This window comes from Streptopelia decaocto, assembly GCF_964273445.1.
Source record: "Streptopelia decaocto genome assembly, chromosome: 3".
Lineage (NCBI taxonomy): Eukaryota > Metazoa > Chordata > Aves > Columbiformes > Columbidae > Streptopelia > Streptopelia decaocto.
Window position 1 is genome coordinate 121,056,811 of NC_138656.1, and position 13,273 is coordinate 121,070,083.

A 13,273-nucleotide genomic window follows, 5' to 3' on the forward strand; every position below is an offset into this window, starting at 1 on the left:
CACACACACACCCGGCACACACACACCCGGCACACACACACCTGGCACACACAGCCCGGCACACACGGACCAGCACACACACACCCGGCACACACACCCAGCACACACGGACCAGCACACACACACCCGGCACACACAGCCCGGCACACACACAGCCCGGCACACACACAGCCCGGCACACACACAGCCCGGCACACACGGACCAGCACACACACACCCGGCACACACACACCCGGCACACACACAGCCCGGCACACACACACCCGGCACACACACAGCCCGGCACACACACACCCGGCACACACACAGCCCGGCACACACACACCCGGCACACACAGCCCGGCACACACGGACCAGCACACACACACCCGGCACACACACACCCGGCACACACACAGCCCGGCACACACACACCTGGCACACACAGCCCGGCACACACGGACCAGCACACACACACCCGGCACACACACCCGGCACACACGGACCAGCACACACACACCCGGCACACACAGCCCGGCACACACACACACCTGGCACACACGCCCGGCACACACACAGCCCGGCACACACACAGCCCGGCACACACACAGCCCGGCACACACACACCTGGCACACACAGCCCGGCACACACACACACCCGGCACACACAGCCCAGCACACACACCTGGCACACACACACACCCGGCACACACACAGCCCGGCACACACACACAGCCCAGCACACACACCCGGCACACACGGCCCGGCACACACACACACCTGGCACACACACACACCCAGCACACACACCACCTGCCCCACGCAGCCACAACGTCCCACGTCCGCCTTCTATTGTCACCCAGAGCACAAGCTGAAGCGGCCCCGCCAGCGCCAGTGACAGCAGCGCAATGCACCCACACTCCCGGCCCAGAGCGGAGAAACAGCCAACAAAGAACCCCCCCGGACTCTCCAGAGCGTTTGTGCAGAGCATCACAACGGTCCCACACCGTCAAAGCTCCAGATCCTCAGTGCTGCTCATCCGAAGGCCAGAGCAGATCTGTCACGAGCTAACGATGCAGAGGTATTTAAAACTGCGGGCTGTTTTAAAGCCCACAGCACACCGAAATGAGGGCTGCGGGATAGAGCGTGGAGGCCAATCACACCGTGTTCCTGCAAAGAGCGGGATCCTCGGGCAGGGGACCGTGCTCCAGCGCTGCCGGGGGTTTCTGTGTCCGCTGTCTGACCCCTTCCCGCTGCCGACAGGAACAACCGCGGGTGGACACGGAAAGACAAGGGACTGTTGTCCCCACCGCGGGCCAGGCTCATCACGCCCTCTGCCACACGGGCGCCCTCGCTCGTAGAGCATCTCCACATTCAGCACAGCTCTTCACAGGAAATAAGCAAGAGGCTCCTGCTCCCAGCACCCACGGGCTGCAACCAGAACCATCGAATTGACTAAAATCTTTGTGATTACGTGAAATCCCCAAGCAGGAGATACAGCTGTTTGTCTGCACTCAGGTCTGCTGTGACACTGACAGCAGCAGAGCTCTGAGCCTGCACGACGGGCAGATGGGGAGCCGGGTCAGGGACCAGGAGTCACCGCAGAGTCCAGGGAGGGACACAGAGATGCTGAGGGCTCTGGAGCATCTTTGTGCTGAGGAGACTGAGAGAGCTGGGGCTGCTGAGTGGAGAAGAGAAGCTGAGAGGGATGTGAGCAATGATCAATAGCTCAGGGTGGGTGTCAGAGCATGGACCAGACTCTGTTCAGTGGTGCCCAACGCCAGGGTGAGGGGCAGCGGGCACAGACTGAAACACAGGAGGCTCCATGTGAACAGGAGCAGAAACTTGTTTGCTGGGAGGTGCCAGAGCCTGGCCCAGGCTGCCCAGAGCGGGTGTGGAGTCTCCTGCTCGGAGACATTCAAACCCCCTGCACCCACCTGTGTGATCTGCTCTGGTGACCCTGTGTGATCTGCTCTGGTGACCCTGCGTGATCTGCTCTGTGACCCTGTGTGATCTGCTCGGTGACCCCGCGTGATCTGCTCTGGTGACCCCGCGTGATCTGCTCTGTGACCCTGTGTGATCTGCTCTGTGACCCTGTGTGAGCAGGTGGGGCTGGGGATCTCCAGAGAGCCCAACCCAGCCAGGCTGGGACCGTGTGGTTCTGTGATTCCCTACACACTCCCAGATCCTTTCCCAAGGCCTCACCCCAGGCGCAGCCGCCCCTCGGCGCCTCGGTGCTCCTGGATGGGATTTCTGCAGCGGGCACTGGGGTTTCTGGATGTCTGCAGAGGGCACTGGGGTTTCGGGATTTCTGCAGCGGGCACTGGGATTTCGGGATTTCAGGAGCGGGCACTATCCCAGAGCTGCACACAGGTGTCATCTGTCCAGGCGCAGCCGTACCTGGCAGGACACGCAGCTCTCCTGTCCCACCACCGTTCAGGGTCACGCTCCTGTCGCTGCCCCTGGACAGTGCTCAGCTCTGTTCCTTTCCGGATCACCGGCAGCAGGCTGAGCAGCACCCAGCACCCCCGCTCAGGGAGCACCTGCATTAAAAACCGGTACCAGAGCAGAGCACCAGTGAGGCCAAGCACTGTACAAAGCCCGGGCAGAGCTGCGCTTTGGCAGCTCCGGGGAACGAAGCCCCGGCAGGACCCGTGTTTGCAACAGCGCCACCGGCCTGGCCCCGCACGACTGCTGCCCCACGGCGCCCCACGGCTCCTGCTGCAGCGCTCGCTCCCGCTCGCCCGCCTACCGCCACACGCCTTCCTCTGCGGGCTCCTCCCGCACAAACATCTGGCACAACATCTCACTCCTCTAGCCCTTCAGAAAGCTCACTGCGGAGATTTTTGAAGCTAAAAATCAGTTGACAAGTCCCACCTAACTTGTTTTTTTTAAAAGGTTCGATGTGGGTATTTGACGTGCGGTTTTCATGCCATATGACACCTTTCTGCCTTCCCGTGGTGTCGGGGCTCTGGAGCGGGGCCCGAGGCAGCTGCAGAGCGGGACACGGCGGCTGCTGCGGTTCCTGAGCCGCCCCAGCACCGGCCAGTTCTGCTGAGCCCGGTCTGCATCCCACACAGACCCAAACCAACAACACACCCGTCCACAGGTAACCCAGAGCATCCCGAGCTGCCCACGCAGGCTGGGCTCTGCTGAGCCCGGTCTGCATCCCACACAGACCCAAACCAACAACACACCCGTCCAAAGGTAACCCAGAGCATCCCGAGCTGCCCACGCAGGCTGGGCTCTGCTGAGCCCAGTCTGCATCCCACACAGACCCAAACCAACAACACACCCGTCCAAAGGTAACCCAGAGCATCCCGAGCTGCACATGCAGGCTGGGCTCTGCTGAGCCCCGTCTGCATCCCACACAGACCCAAACCAGCAACAAACCTGCCCATATGGAAAGGGGAGTGTCAGGAGGATGGAGCCAGGCTCTGCTGGTGACAACCAGGGACAGGACAAGGGGCAATGGGTGCAAACCGGAACACAAGAGGTTCCACTGAAAGAGGAGAAGCAACTTGTTGGGGTGAGGGTGGCAGAGCCTGGCCCAGGCTGCCCAGGGGGTTGTGGAGTCTCCTTCTGTGCAGACATTCCAACCCCTGGACACCTTCCTGTGGAACCTCATCTGGGTGTTCCTGCTCCATGGGGGGATTGCACTGGATGAGCTTTCCAGGGCCCTTCAACCCAGGCACTCTGGGGTTCTGGGATTCCACTAAAGGGTATCCCAGAGCACACGGAGCTGCCCAGGCAGGCTCAGCTCCACCGATCCCGGTCTGCATCCCACACACAGACCCAAACCGACAAACCCACCCACCGGGTGTCCCAGCCCAGGCTGAGCTGCCCGCGCAGGCCGGGCCGGGGGCGCAGCCGCAGCACCCGCTGCAGCCCCACCGAGCACTGCGGCGCTTGCCTTTGAGAGCAGGTGTTGCCGCATTACCGCAGCCCCTGCCCCGCGCTTGGGGCGCTTTCCTTTGAGAAGAGGTGCTGCTGCATTACCGCAGCCCCTGCCCCGCGCTTGGGGCGCTTGCCTTTGAGAGCAGGTGCTGCCGCATTACCGCAGCCCCTGCCCCGCGCTCCAACAGCTCGTTAACAAAGACGTGCAGTGAGGCTGGGGTGACGTTTATTGTTGGAGATGAAGCTTGTTCTCCTCTGAATGGGAAGATCTCATCCCTTGCTCTTTCTTTGCTGCCCCTTCGCTCAGAGTCCCCCAATATTCACTTGATACTTTTTCCAGCTACCTGTGTTTTGCACGCAGCCCACCTTTTGTTATTTGAATGCAACAGGTGCCCAAAACTAGCCTGAGGAGCCAGCCATTGATTTTATTGCTGCCTCTTTTCCCTTTTTAATAACAGGCCATCTCCACTGGCCGGGACCACGCAGCGGATCAGCAGCCGTGTCCAACAGCTCCTGTCACTCAGAACCAGCAGCGCCAGAAGCAGATGAAGGGACACACGAGCTCCTGCCGCTCCAGATGCATCGTTACCCACTAATTCACTCCAGCCCCTTCCATCCTGCCCAAACCCCTCCTGTTCTGCTCACAGAGACACATCCCATGCTGCTGACCATCGCTAACGGGACCGCTCACAGACCATTGTTAATGGGATGGACCATCATTGATGGGACTGCCAACTGGCCATCCTTAACGGGACCGCTGATAAACCAGCGTTAATGGGACTGCCAACTGACCATCCTTAACGGGACCGCTGATAAACCAGCGTTAATGGGACTGCCAACTGGCCATGGTTAATGGGACCATTGATAAACCACTGTTAATGGGACTGCCAACTGACCATGGTTAATGGGACCACTGATAAACCATCATTAATGGGACTGCCAACTGACCATGGTTAATGGGACCATTGATAAACCACTGTTAATGGGACTGCCAACTGACCATGGTTAACAGGACCGCTGATAAACCATCGTTAATGGGACTGCCAACTGACCATCATCAACGGGACCGCTGATAAACCATCATTAATGGGACTGCCAACTGACCATCATCAACGGGACCGCTGATAAACCATCGTTAATGGGACTGCCAACTGACCATCATCAACGGGACCGCTGATAAACCATCGTTAATGGGACTGCCAACTGACCATCATCAACGGGACCGCTGACAGACCATCGTTAATAATGGGACCGCTGCCAGACCGGTCCTTCCGAGGTCTCAAACAGGCCGCATCCCTCAGACCAGATGAGGCGGAGCTCAGCCGGACCACAACACGGCTGGTTTGTAGCTCTGATCTCCTCCATGTCCTGTTATGGGGAGCTGCACTGGACCTGAGTCGTAGAATCACAGAACACCGGGCTGGAGGGGACCCCAAGGTCCAGCCTTCCTTGGCAAAGCCCGGTCTAGCCACGCTGGCCCAGCCCTGTCCAGCGGCATCTCCAGCGCTGGGGAACCCGCCGCTGCCCTGGGAGATCCGGTAGAGCTCCAGCCCCCCACTCCATTTCCGGAGCTTCTGCCGCGCAGGGCTCCCCACGTGGTGGTCACGCTCAGCCGCCGCCCCGGGCTCTCGCTGAGCTCGAGCTGTGGCTCCTGCCACGAAGCCGAGGGGATCGAGGTGCAGACGCACGAACCTGCTCCGTTTGTGCGGCAGAAACCCCACGGCTGCTCCTGCGGGCAGCGTCCCCGCAGGCTCCTGTGCCACCGCCACCCGCCCGCAGATCATCGCAGTGCGGACGGACAGCGCGGCCACGGGCAAGGAAACCTCCATCCGCGCTCAGAAACATCAGCTGCTGCCGAGGAAACCGCGGCAAACACCGCCCCTCCCCAGCCCCATCCACCACCCGTCCCCACCGAGCGCTGTTTGCGTTTCACTGTTTCGTTAGGAATCTCCCCAAATGAGCCAAGACCATTAATCACTCTTCCCATCGTGTTAAGTTTCCACATTCCCTGTGCTCACAAACCGCTCTGTTTTCACCCAGTATTAATGACTGCTACGGAGCGGCCACAAAGGGATCTCACGCTCGTAGTCAATGCGAGGTCAAAGGATTTGGCCAGATGCTGGCAATTTGGTGCAGCTGACAGCACCGAGGGCACGGAGGAGCCTGGGGTGTGCCGCACCCAGGAACCCCAGCACGGCGGCTGCATTGGAACAGGAGCAGCAGAACGCCCCGTGGGTACGACACGTGGGCGCGGGCGCTGGGGCTTCGGGGCAGTTCTGGAAACGAGGAACCAAGATGACATTTTCTGCTGCCGCTCCCAGCCTGCGATGCTTGTCCCTGCGCCGGGACGGACCCTGCTAACAACGCAGTGGCACCACGCCAGCCCGGGGCCACGGCACTCGGCTGCGAGTTTGGATATCAACCAGGGCAATGCAGATCTACATCTGCACAGGGCACGCTCCGGGTCCACCCAACTGCTCGGGCTTCCCCCAAGAACTGCTGGAAGAGTCAGGATGTTTTATTAACATTATGCCACATCCTGTATTATTACAGCTAATTAGGCAGAATTCCAGCAAGTTTTTGAACCCAGATAAGTGGTTTGACATCACACACACTAACAGATAGTGTGAAAAATGCCATTTCCCACGAGGCTGCCGCGCGCTGGGGCGCAGGTGGGAGCTGCCGGGTCACTGCTGCTCCGGCCTCGCAAAGCCCGGCCTGGGCTGCTCCTGCCTGAAGCCCCGCTAAGCCCGGCCTGAGCTGCCCCCACCTGAAGCTCCGCTCTGCGCCTCGCGGCGGGACAGGCAAAACCCAACCGTCCCGGCGCCTGCCGCCTCCTGACAGCTCACAGCGACACCGGAGAGGCTCTGCCCCAAAATACCCACACTGTTCTCATCCCGAACCTCATTTTGCACTTAAAATAAACCACGTGCACAGCCAAGGTGTTGCCAGTTCACCCAGCCGGGGAGAGGCAAGCCCTCTGCAGGCAGAGCAGCTTGTGTCACAACACGCTCCTGTTCCAGCAGACCGTGCTCCTCATGGCAAAAGCACGAGAAGAGGATAAATCCTGATGTAAGTGACTCAGAAGGTCCTGGTGTGTTGACTGAGGCTCCCAGCGGTCCCTTTGGACACGGCCGGGGCCGGCACGGCGCTGCTGCTCCCTGCACACGAGCTGCGCCTGCGCTTCTGGGAGCAGAAAGGATCTTCAGCTGCGTTCTCACAGCAACGCAGCACCTGAACTTCCCATCGCACGAGGGAACAGCGCGTTAGCGACAGCTCCAGCAGAGCAGCAAACCTGCTGTAATCACTGCGGTGACAAACGCGCTGCCCACCTCTATCGGTCACCAGTGCCAGCCACGGACAAACGGACAGCGCGGCACGAACACCAGGGCGCTCCACAGCCCGCGATACCGGAGATGGCTCGCACCAGAACAAAGCCAACTGCGCCGATAAGCTCAGCCGACATAAACAGGCTCTGTTCACTGACATGAGCTTCCCTTAAAGTAAAATAAATATATCTGCAAGGGTTTCGAGGATGCAAAGGTAACTATAACGACATTGATCAGGGTTAATTTGGCTTCTGTGGTGTTACGAACGCGCTCTGAACCTCCTGAGTTCTCACCCCTGCAAGGGCCGAGAGCAGCACAGCCTTTCGGTGACCCTGCCAAAAACGGGCAGCGAACCCGGCCTAAATCAGCCCCGTGGTGCCCGTGGGGGGTCACAACCCAGGCCCCCGCGCCCAGGCCTGGAACCTTCTTCAGAAAAAACGGCAAACACCCATTTGTTCGCTGTTTGAAGTCTTAAATCACATCTCATGCATTATCCTCACAGCACATGTCAGCGGAGGAAAGCCAGGGAGCAGCACAGCCGCTCAGACGGACCCTGATCCAAAGGGAAGAAGCGGTTTGGGCGCTGCTGGGGGAGCGCCTTCAAAATATTGACTCTATCCTGAAAATCAACATTTTCCACATCTGCGCTTCCATTAATAGATCAGAAAGTGTATCTCAAAGCGATGCGCAGCAAGTGACGGTCCCTGTGTGTGCAGAGCGGGCACTCCGCCCACCGCACCGGGGGCTGAACCAGCACAATAATGTCGTATTGCGACAGCACATCACCGGGGGGTAAAACTACCGTGTCTCCTGGAGTCTAATCCCGGCTCCCGTTGCTGTCGGTGGGATGCCGAATGCTGGGGTCGGGGGAGCTGCGAGGGGAGATCCACGTGCGGAGCTCTCGCCCCGCTCCGAGCTGCTCGACGTTTCAGACACACGCGTACATACCCAACTTCCTTCTGAGAATGTCAAATTTAAGCCATCCTCAAATCACGGCATTTCAAACCCTTTGTCTTCTGCTCTAAACAGAAGCTTAATATAAAGTGCATCCAACAGCGAGCGTCTTCATTTCCCGTCGGCACCGCACCGCAGGGTAACGGGGTAGAAATGCCCCAGTGAACTGAACCGGGTTTAGGAGTGAGGGGGTTTGCCCCATCTGGGGTTTTTTGAGCATCCCACCTGCCATTTGAATCAGACATTCACACAAACAGCTGTTTATTAGTATGTTAAAATACGATGGTTTTGAAAATGAATAATTTCAGACCTACAGAAGTATCAGAGCAGAGGAACTGTGAGCAGACACCGCGGAGTCAACTCCGAGCTTGTTAAACACATTCACGTGAGCGGAATCAACTCCAAGCTTGTTAAACACGTTCACGGTTCAGAAAAGCAGCGGGTTTCACACGTTAAAGCTGTAAAGCCCAACCCGCAGCGCCAAAAGCCCCGAGGCAGAAGCCGCACAAGAACAGGCCATGCAAAGCGAGCCGAGGTGGGGACGGGGCGCCGGGGACACGGGGTGCCGCTGTCCCCGAGCCCCGGACGTCACACACGTGCACACTGGGGTTTGCACCGCAGCGCCAATGCAAACACATGCAGGGACGGGCAGGGAGCAGAAGCGCCAGCACCGGGGGCTACGGCTGCGCCACACAAGCGGGTCTCTGGTAAGGAAGGCTTTGCAGCGTGGGTTAGTGGAGAGGAGCAGCTTCACAACAATCAGCAGTGGTTCTTACCTTCTGGAGTTGGAGTGCAACCCAAAAAAAGGAGAGAAACACCCCTTTAAGAACTTGAGCACAACAATTGGCTGAGCATTAACAGAGCCCCCCCCCGGCCACCGAACCGCGGTTTGGAGTTTGGGGCAGACCGCACCGACGCCGCGGCCAGGTCACGTCACGCAGGTACGGGCAGGAGGACGGGGACTCCTCAGGCTGCTTCCAAAGCAGCCGCCAGCCCCAGGGCCGCGCTTCAGCCTTCGCCAGCTAACGAGCCTCTAACCGCCGCCTCCGCGGGGAGTTAACAACCCAATGACACACCACCGGCCTCGCTGCTGTATTTCCACAGCAGCGGGACCGGGGGCAGGTGACGTGTTGGTGCTATAAACCCAATTCTAACCCACCAGCACACAGAGTGCAAGGTGGGAATGAGGGAGCGCGGACGGAGCCGCGGACACGGGGCGAAGGGGATCGGATCAGCCTGGAGATGTGATAACACGCCAAAACTGGACTTTTTTCTCGTTCAAATTACCAGTCTGTGATGCCAAGTGAGGCGGCCCGTGGAACACGAGCAGAGTCCGAGCCCTGGACAAGCCCAAACCCCTCCGAGAGCTCCTCTGCCCGTCCCGGTTTCCCGGGGGAACCGCCCCCCAGGGTTACAGCCCCGCTGTGCTCCCCTGAGCCCCACAGAATCACAGAATCACAGAATGGACTGGGTTGGAAAAGCCCTCAGAGATCATCGAGTCCAACCCTTGGTCCAACTCCAGTCCATTGACTAGATCATGGCACTAAGTGCCATGGCCAATCTCAGTTTAAAAACCTCCAGGGCCGGTGAGTCCAGCACCTCCCTGGGCAGCCATTCCAATCCTGACCACTCTCTCTGCACAGAATTGCTTTCTCATCTCCAGCCTCAATTTCCCCTGGCAGAGTTGAAGCCCATGGCCCCTTGTCCTATTGCTGATGCCTGGGAGAAGAGCCCAATCCCCACCTGGCTAGAACTGCCCTTCAGGTAGTTCTAGAGAGTGCTGAGCTCAGCTCTGAGCCTCCTCTTCTCCAGACTAAACAAGCCCAGCTCCCTCAGCCTCTCCCCATAGGGCTTGTGTTCAAGTCCCTTCCCCAGTCGTGTTGCTCTTCTCCGGGGCTGCTCGCCCCCCGGGACTGCGGGAAACCAGCGCACGGTCGTTTTAAAGGAGGAATCCAGGTAGAAGCACCTGCCCCTAAGGCTTTCGGGGCACACAGCTGAAATTTCAAAGTATTTAGGATCCCCACCTTAATATTTCTGCTCCAGAACCACAAGCCAGTTCATAGTGAGGATAAATCCTGAATGCAGGTATATTTGGAGACCTTGGTTCTGGTGTTTTCTAGAAGAGCGTCAGCCTGTCAGCCTCGTGCAGTTCACCACCGGAGCATCTCTTACAGCCCCATTTCCCCTCGCAATGCTAATGTACTCCCACACATGACAAAAATGATGTGCAATTTTATTTTGAGGAGACAGCAAAAGCAGCTACGAGCACAGTGTGGGACAGGATCAGAGAAGTGGAATGTTTTACTAGTCATGGATTTGAACCTCTCTATAAGGGACATGGAAAGAGTCACCGAGTCAGAGTTTGTCCTACGTAAAATAAATGCATTTAGTGCTCCCTGCTAATGGTAACAACACGATCTTCCTCTAGAACCATTCTCTTTGAACTATTATTTTTTAAACCAACATTTCCCCTTACATGTATTATTTATGGCACCCACTGACTTATCCCCATGCTTCTGCACAGACACCAAGCGGCACAGAAACCCTTGGTGTGTCAACTTTCAGCTGAATGAACGGTAATGGGGGAGAAGAGCAACACAGGCTGGGAGGGGCTGCACAGCCAGGGACCCTGCGGGATGGGCTCTGTGTGCCAGGACCCATGGGGAGCACAGCCAGGGACCCTGCAGGATGGGCTCTGTGTGCCGGGACCCATGGGGAGCACAGCCAGGGACCCTGCAGGATGGGCTCTGTGTGCTGGGACCGATCGGGGGCACAGCCAGGGACCCTGCAGGATGGGCTCTGTGTGCTGGGACCCATGGGGGGCACAGCCAGGGACCCTGCAGGATGGGCTCTGTGTGCCGGGACCCATGGGGAGCACAGCCAGGGACCCTGCAGGATGGGCTCTGTGTGCTGGGACCGATCGGGGGCACAGCCAGGGACCCTGCAGGATGGGCTCTGTGTGCTGGGACCGATCGGGGGCACAGCCAGGGACCCTGCAGGATGGGCTCTGTGTGCCAGGACCCATGAGGAGCACAGCCAGGGACCCTGCAGGATGGGTCCTCAGCACAGGACACACACGGAGCTGCTGGAGAGGGGCCAGAGCAGCCCCAGCAATGACCCGAGGCTGGGACAGCTCTGCTGGGGACAGGTGAGAGAGCTGGGGGGTTCAGCTGGAGGAGAGAAGCTCCGGGGAGACCTGAGTGCACCTTTCAGTGCTTAAAAGGGGCCGATAAGAAAGATGGGGACAGACTTCTGAGCAGGGCCTGTTGTGACAGGACAAGGGGTGATGGTTTAAACTAAAGGAGGGAGATTCAGGCCGGACATGATGCAGAAATTGTTTGTGCTGAGGGTGGTGAGAGCCTGGCCCAGGTTGGCCAGAGAGGTGGTGGCTGAACCATCCCTGGAGACATCCCAGGCCAGGCTGGACGGGGTCTGAGCAGCCTGAGCTGGTGCAGATGTCCCTGTCATGGCAGGGGGCTGGGAAGGTCCCTCCCACCCAAACCGTCCCTGCCCCGATGAAACCAGGCTGCCCACGCAGGGTGGGCACTGTCTGCAGACACAGGCTGGGGACACGGAACCACAGGACAAGGGCCCTGGGGCTGGTGGTGCTCAAGGGCCACGGGCTGCACCTCCAGCTCTTCCTCACTGGAGGCAAAGTCCCCATCAGGAGCCCCTGCCCAGCGCAGAAAATCCTGAACTAGAGGAGACTCACGAGTGGCCAAAAGAGACAACTCACCCAAAATACCCCTGGCCTTGTCAAATGTTAATGTGTAACTGTCGCTATGACCAACCCTTGACAGCCGTTTGGCCAAAAATAGCTCTAACCTGTACTTGACAGCAGAGACTTCACACACAAATCCCACTTCGACATCAAGACATCACGAAGGTCTCACAGAGAATGCCCTGTCCTGCTGGTCTCAGTTACTAATGTCAGTTGGTAACTCTTTGTTTGCTCCAGAAAAAGCCAAATCCAGCTTCCAGCTGACTAAAGGGAAAACCCACAAGGACCGCAGCAGCATTTCCTGCAGCCAGCCCCTCTCCTGAAGGCTTTCGGTAATTAACGGAGCGTTCCTGAAGGCTTTCGGTAATTAACGGAGCGAAGCTGCAGATGAGTCTGGAACTAACGGGCACACGGCGGCCAGGCCGGCCCGAGGCAGCCGCCTCCAGCCCTGAGCGGAGCAGCAGGAAAGGGCCCGGAGCCCCCGCTGCGGCGACGATCCTGCGCAGGACAGCGCAGGAGTCACCAACACCTTCACGGACACTTCGTTCCCATCTTCCAGCAGAATGAACAAAAATAAACCAGAGAGATATGAGCAGCACAGATGCCCCTGCCCTGTGCACCCCCGTCCACGCTCAGCGCCACCAGCATCAAACCCAAGAGACGCGCACGAGCTGCTCCAGCTCACCCAGAGGGCACCTTTAAAGCAGCTGTGGACTGGAGAATGTGTTGTTATTTGACAGCCAGCCGATGGCTGCAGCCAGCTCAGCACCTTCCCAAACAGCTCAGCACCTTCCCAGCCAGCTCAGCATCTGCAACTTCATACCCTGGGAGCTGGGAAAGCCATACATACAGTGTTCTGTATGCAGAGTGTGAGCGGTTGGACGCCCGTGCCCCAGCTGCACACTGAGCAGCAGCCCTTTCAGCCGAGCTCCATGGCCACTAAAAAGCCTGTTGGAGGTTGGCACCGCAGCCAAAGGCCACTTTGCTAAGGGCCCTGGGGCTGGGCCCCCGACCCGGAGCCATTGCCGTGGGCAGGAACCTGCTGAGGCCACCAGCCCGACCTCCCACCAATGCCGAGCGACTGCAGCAGGTACCTCGGTCCAGCTCTGACCACCCCCATGAGTCCTGCTCTGGTGTTCTAGCACCCTTATGGTGAAAAGAAGTTTCCTCTCATACCTAATCAGAATTTCCCAGCTCGCAGCGTGTGTCCGCTGCCCCTCAGTCCCGCACTGTGAGCCCCCATGGAGAGCCTGGCTCCGGGTGACAGAAATGAACGCTCACCAGAAACGCAACCACCAGCTTATGAAAAGCCCTTTTGGATGCAGCAGCTTTTAAATGTCCCGGTGTACAAGGAGCTGAGGCAGGAGGAGGTTCCGCTGTGGATCCTGGGGCT

General features: G+C 58.7%; 1 protein-coding gene across 4 annotated transcripts in view; it reads right to left on the reverse strand.

Annotated features, from left to right (window-relative positions):
* The window catches only part of ASXL2 (ASXL transcriptional regulator 2), a 104,745-nt gene that overhangs the window by 66,416 nt on the left and 25,056 nt on the right, over positions 1 to 13,273 (reverse strand). The gene's annotated exons all lie outside the window — the stretch shown is intronic.